We start from the raw sequence: 7356 nt of genomic DNA, 5'->3' as shown, positions 1-7356 counted from the left end.
CACCTGTATATATATATATATATATATATATATATATATATATATATATACATATGTGTGTGTGTATGTGTGAAGAAATGATGTGTAAGTGTTTTCACACATAATCACTGGCTGTAGGTCATCAGTAAATGAGCGTGGCATGGCAGTGTTTCCCAACACTGCCAGAAAAGAGCTGTTAGTTTTGAATGATGTGTGTAATGTAAAGAACTGTGTTTAGAGTTTTGCAAAAAGTTTGTTTTACAACATTACAATAGAGTTTTAGACTTGGTCTAAAGATTAGGTATGTGAGTGAATGGTTTCACTGAGTGGGCCTCAAGTTCAACTTTTAGTGTCTAAGCAATTAAAAAAAATATTACTAATTAAAACTAATAAAAAACTTTTTCTTTAAACATCATGTTGTGCAGGGACACCTTTGTACCTTCTCTACCCCTAAAGGGTGTATATACCTTAGAGTAATATGTAATATGTACTCTTATTGTACTATTATGAACCCTTTAGGGTTAACGAAGGTACAAATGTACTGCCCCTGTGACAAACTCTTGTATCCCTAAACATGCAATTTTTACTCTTTTTTTTTCTTTTTTTTGTGACAGTGTACAAAGAAAAATTTTGTATTCTGGGACCTCTTTTAAAATCTCTAAAGTTTCATTTCGAAGTGTTTCACCTCTTGCAGGCTGATAGAACAACCTTCCAGGCAAACAGCAATGCTTCCTCTTGTGGTAGAATAACAGAGAGTTGCTGATTAAGATGGGTCATGCTGAGAAGTGATAGCAGACGAGCAGTGTTACTGCTGCAGGAAACTCTGCCTGTTTCCTCCCTTGAGTCCCAGAAACACAGTAAAAACAAAGCCATTGATTTGTGTATGGATTAGAAGATCATAATTTTACACCCAAACATAATGCAAGTGTGCTTTTTTACACCACTTCTCATGTTAAAATAGCATTATTATACAGAAGATTGTTTGTATTTTCCAAAGATAATGCAACAGTGCTTGTGTAAAACTCACCCAGGGACAACATAGCAAGGTTGTGGGTGGTTGCCAGGGTGTTGCTGTGTGGTTGCTAGGGTCAAATGGTTAATCTCAAAGTCTCCATGATGTTCAGGTCTCTAGATGTGGCTTTTATGACTTTTTATCATGCTGGTGAAAATTAGTTGTCAACCGATAATGATTTTTTGATGGTTGATGTCCAGTGTTGATGCTGAGCCGAGAGCAGAGTGGCCTATAGCCGATATACATGATATCACACTATATAATTTAAAGGGGTCATATGACGTTGCTAAAAATAACAATATTTTGTGTATTTGGTGTAATGCAATGTGTTTATGCAACTTAAGGTTCAAAAAATACATTATTTTCCACATACTGTACATTATTGTTTCTCCTCTATGCCCCGCCTTTCTGAAACGCGTCAATTTTTACAAAGTTCATCGTTCTGAAAAGCGAGGTGTGCTCTGATTGGCCAGCTATCCAGTGCATTGTGATTGGCCGAATACCTCAAGCGTGTATCGGAAATGTTACGCACCTTACTATACTGTGATGCCGTGTCATGGCGCGATGAGACAAAACCAATAAAACCCATTACAAACAACCATTTGTTGCATCCAGCGGGGACATAATTACTGATTATAATGACTTATACTGTCTTTTCAAGCATTGCGCTGTGTATCACGTTGCGTATCGCGTTGCGCGTTTGAATCATCATTGGAAAATTATGTAAATATGAAAACATACTTAAAGGCTGTGAATCAGAAGCGCCAGACTGTCCTTGCAAAGTTGGAATTGTCCCACTTTATAGAAACAGCCTTTGTGCACATACATCATTGTAGGCTACTCTGCAGATTCAGGAAAAAATCCTCCGTAAAATGCGCTGCACACATCTTAATATTTGGGTTGAACTGTTCTGGAACAGTGTTGTAAATACAGCTTAACCACTGATTTCTAGTTGTGTCCTCTTTTGGAAGACCAAACAAAGTAGTTTCGCTTTCACTACGAAACACACAGCGTCTCCACAACATGGCGCTGGAGGCAACAGCGAGAATAAAAGTTAGGCCTTCTTTCTTTGAGTGAACATTTGGGCGGTGTTATCGAGGCTTTTTAGGGGGGCATAATCGAGTCTTAACTTTTATAAAGACTATCTCTTTGAGTACCACAATGCAAGCTCTCAGATTTCACCAAAAATATCTTAAATTTGTGTTCTGAAGATGAACGAAGGTCTTACAGGTTTGGAAGGACATGAGGTTGAGTAATAAATGACAGAATTTTCCATTTTTGGGTCAACTAATGGTCACATAAAAAATAAATAGCACCCATAAAATCACAAGTATGGTCACTTAGAAAAGTAATAGCACCCGTCTTCTCAACAAGCTGCGAGACTTGAGGTATTCCATCTGTAGTGCAAATTGTGTGGGACAACATCAGTTTTAAATTGGAGGTAGTAAGAGCGACAGTTTAGAGAGTGGGGAACATGCGGCAAAAGCAGCAAGCTTTCACTAATGGCAGGGCACCTTTTGGAATGCGACCTTCCCTCTGCGGTGACATTCTCCACCGGGCCAAAAACAAACAGTCCCGTCACAAAGCAGCACTGTCAGAGCAGATCAGCCCGCCACGTTCCCCAGCCCAGGCGTTTGTTCTCTGAGACCTCTACTTGCTGTCAGGAGGGATGAACGTTACCGCTCCCAGAGGTCCGGCGAGTGCCACTGACAGGGGGTTTCTGCCTGCCCTGCCTAATGGGCACAGGAGCTGGAGCGCGTCTGCGGCACAGGGAGCTCTGCATGCCCGGATTTGTCATTTGTGAGATTTAATTTGTCCAAGAATGAGCTGGAGTCAGAGGTCAGTCGTCTGGAGAGCCGACCTGCTGACAGGTTGACCGTTCACGGGGGGCTAATGAGAGCGGCTCGGCCAAGTGAACGGAACAAAGGCAGACGGATTACATGGACTCATTTGTTGACTGGAATCAATAACACCAGTCACTCAGACTCACATTTCCTCCTATACTCAGCACCAGAGGACTCTATTCACGGAACGTCACACACAGGCTTTTTCAGCGCAAGTGATACATGCATACGTTTTCACTCTCTGCACGCATGGTGGCTCACACTGCAGTGGGCGTCATCGATTTTGTGGCTCTTTCCACTTGGGTTGCAGCATTGTCAGCGGTGGGCATAAGTGGGGTCCCCCTTTTATGTGCGTCCTTCTTTTTCCACTTGCCCACTCACTATTTCAGTTTAGCTTATTTTCTTTGGCTACTGACCATCACTAACAGGCAGACGACAATTGAGCCAAGAGCAACAGTGAAACTAAAGTCATCAAATATAAAATAAGCGTATGTGACCTAAATGAATTTATAAGCAAATCTCTCAAAACCTGTTAAGAACAGGTTCAGGTGGCATTTCACTTCAAAATCAAAAAGAAAAATAAAGTATATTATAATAAATTATCAATAAACACTTTTACTTATTTAAATGTAAAAAATATTACAGTATTATTACAGTTTCCTCACAGTAATTTTAAATTAAAATGCTTTTACTGTGTTATACTAAAAAATGTATATTACAGTAATAGAAATCTAATCACAATCACTGAATTAAAAAAATGACTGAGAATTACAAAAATTACTTTAACATGCAGTGCACGTATTGTAATAGAATAAAACAAAAAAAAAGAAAAAAAAAACTAAAAAAAAAGTAATAAAAAACTTACAAAAAAGAATGTGGTGAAAAAATACAAATTTTGTCAATGAAAAAAAAATCACAATGTCAAAATACTCAAGATCTCTTTCTCCATTTAAAATCACAACAGAATAATTAATTAAATCATGAAAATGTAAACATACTAAATAATTTAAAATCATTTTTGTTAATACTTTAAATTATTATTTTTTGTTTTGTTTGCATTTTAAATTTTTATTTTAGTTAGTATTTTTTTATTTGTTGTGTTTTTTTGTTGTCATTTTTGCAATTGTCAAGTTTTTATTTTATACATGCCTATAATTATTATGAATTTTTGTTTATTCATATTATTTAAATGAAAATGAGAAATGCATATTTCAGCCTGTTTAATTAATTTAAATATTTTAATTTCAGTTAATGTTTATTTCAAATAACACATTTTTATGGTTTTAGTTTTAGCTCAAGTGAACTGCAATAATCCTGTAACAATCTAAACAACATACCTTTAAAATACTAAAAAGAATAAACATTTTATTTGTTTATTTGCATGCCATGTCATTAACTGACATCAATGAACCGTGAACAAAACATTTACTTTAAATCTCAGAGGGACTTCAAGTAATTATTTTATGTCAAAACTGTTTAGCTGACAGAAAAGTCTGGGAATCCCTGCTGTACACAATAATTGTGAACTATATAAAAAAATTAACTAAAACTTTTCAAATTCTGTGTGTGTGTGTGTGTGCATTTGTTCCAGTGGAATGCCTCTGATATTGTTCAGCCTGATGAGGTCTGGTTAAAAGTTTTACTGAGGAAGTGCATCAGGACCTAGAGGAAGCCCTTGCCAGTATCCGCCCTCTATCTACTGCACAGGGAAGGGGAAAAAGAAATGCTAATGTAAACACAACCACAGCCATAAACTGTCTGATTGAACCTGACACAATGTAGAGAGTGTTTACCTTTCACTCTTGAATGTTGATTGATTTTTATTTGCTTTAATGACATCATTATTTTTGTCCTGTTGTTGCTCTCATGGTCTGAAACGAATGTTTTTGAATCAGAAAATCATTTCAACAAGCCAAACCGTGACTTCAAACCTGAAAACAATGAAAGAGGAACTGAGAAATGCTATCAGGGCTTTTAGAGGTCTCGCTGCTGGTAGTGTTCAGCAGGCTTCACTCCACAGCAGGGAGGACTTCACCGTGCCAGAAGTGTGTGCCAGCATTGTCAGCAATGTCAAAAAGAGAAAGAAAATACAAAAGTATTATCCTGACTGACTGGGTAAAAGTTTAGAAGCATAAAAATTCCACTAAACTGAGCAAAAATGTGTGATTTGTAAGGGATGGTTTCAGCTTGCTCAGGATTAGAGTTATTATCATAGAACTTGTGCTGCGAAGTAGTTTAAAAATAAAAAAAAAAACAAATAAAAAAAAAACATCATAATAACAACAAGAAACTACTTTTTAATATAAAACAAAAAAAAAAATCAGAGAATAAAATATATAAACACTATAAAAAAAAAGAGTATTGGATTATTATGTTTTATACAAGAAAGTACCATTTCAGTCTTACCTCAATTTCGGAGAGAAAAGTGTTTCAAAGCCATTTTTATTTCAATGTACAGTAAAAAGTGTCTAAAGTGTCTGCTTGCCAGAACTTTACTGTAAACATACATTGGCAATGTTTCAGGCATTATTGCATATTGGGGCATCTAGTCATAAAAAAACCTTTTACTTGTTATCACGACAAATTATAAAATGATTAATATTTATATTAAAATTACAAGTATTTTTAACTGTTTGAGTACTTTAACATGTCCTACTTAAAATCTCTGATGATACACCCATGTGGAAAAAGTGCACTGTTTTGTGCACTTCGTAGTATACTGTAAAATGAATATTTAAGTGCACTTTACATCATGTTTTAATAATCTTTTGTCATTCTTTAAAGAGATACACTCATCATGATGTTGACTAACAGACTTAAGTACATTTTTATAATTTGTATATTTTATTTCATATTTTTAAGTGTACTAAACTGCGACTTAATCATTACAAATGTGTCATTACAAATATAAAAAAATTCAAGAACATACAAAAGTATACTTTAACCATATTTAATCATACTTTAACCAGATGACAGAAGTAAGTAGGTAATTACATATAAGGATGCACTTAAGTGAGTCAAAAAGTACTCTTAAGTTCGTCTAATTGCATTTAATATTTAAACTATAATGCATTTTCTTTGAATTGCAAATAACATGCAGTACGTGTCACCGTATTCAAATCACAACCATACTCAAAACACTACACACATTCCACAAAAGTAAAAAACTTCCAAAATAAAAATCTTTATAAGTGTTTAATCTTATAAGTAGCATGCTACTTCTTTTGTTCAAGGCCATGCTAACAGACTGTATCGATCACAGATGTTTAACTGTGTTTTAACTGAAAACTGTGTTTTACTGTCTGCATGGCTACACTATAGTGACCGTGTATAGTGAAGTACACAATCAGTGGTGTGAGTCAGTGGCATTTGTCACATTTAAGAAGAACTTCCCTTTTTCTGATGGTATGTGAGCTTCCAAACCACTGGAAAAGCACCCTAATGCTAACGTGACTACTGGAGGACTGCATGTTGAAAATGGGTTGAAAATAAGTTTAAGGAAAAGACTAGCTTCCTAAATTTCAAGGCTTTAGTCAGGAAGTCCAATTTGTACATATGTGCAGTTTGACAAGTATTATCATGGATTTCAGATTTAAACATCCTAAATGTGGGATGAAAGAAATGGTAAACAAGACATTTATCTAAATTAACTGGTTAAATCTAAATTACAAATTTGAAATGTAACACAGAGAATTCTGGGAATGTCAATTTACGGTTATTCACCGTATAGAGTAGGGGAATTTACCGTTAACCATTTAACAAGCATATTTCTGTAGCATTTTTACAGTAATTTACCATTAAATTCATGGCCATTTTTTACAGTGTATTTAAAAAAAAAACAAGTGATTTGTCATTTTACATGTCGGTCATGTGGTCTGTCTAAGTGGGTGGTTCTTTACCAGAACAAGCTACAGAGTGGAGCAGATTTATCTTGGCTATATGTACAGTACATGAACAGACTGCACTATCCATAGTAGGTCAATTACCATTTTAGCGCTCAATTACTATTGGCTTGGTAAAAATCACAACGCTGATTTTGAGCTTTGACAATGAGGTGTGTTACAGTCACTTTGATAACAAGGAGTTCTGCAGGAAAAGCCTTGCTATCACTGAACTCCGACAAACAAGACTGATCAAGGATCCTGACTGAGACTGAGACTAGAGGAAGCACACTATGAATGTGTTTACTGTCTCAGTTACAAGGTCAGGTCTACACTTCAGTCAATTGCTTTTTTAATTTATTACTAAGACTGTAGGAATGCACAGGATAAAATGATAAAAAGTAGGTCAAATTGTCAAAATATCAGCTTCAAACTGTAAATGCAGGTTAATCAGATCAGAACCATGTCACAGAGGTGGATTTCTAGAACGCATTTAGTATCCCGTAAGCTGTTCAGGATCATTTTAATAAACAGATGCACATTAACACAACAGCACAATAATGTGCATGGATATATGGTTATGTGTAGAGAGCTGTACGCTTCCAAAGGATTTTCGCCCTCACAGGAGGGTCTGCCCAGA

Source organism: Cyprinus carpio, chromosome A13, assembly GCF_018340385.1.
Source record: "Cyprinus carpio isolate SPL01 chromosome A13, ASM1834038v1, whole genome shotgun sequence".
In the NCBI taxonomy this organism is placed as follows: domain Eukaryota; kingdom Metazoa; phylum Chordata; class Actinopteri; order Cypriniformes; family Cyprinidae; genus Cyprinus; species Cyprinus carpio.
This window is presented reverse-complemented; position numbering follows the sequence as displayed.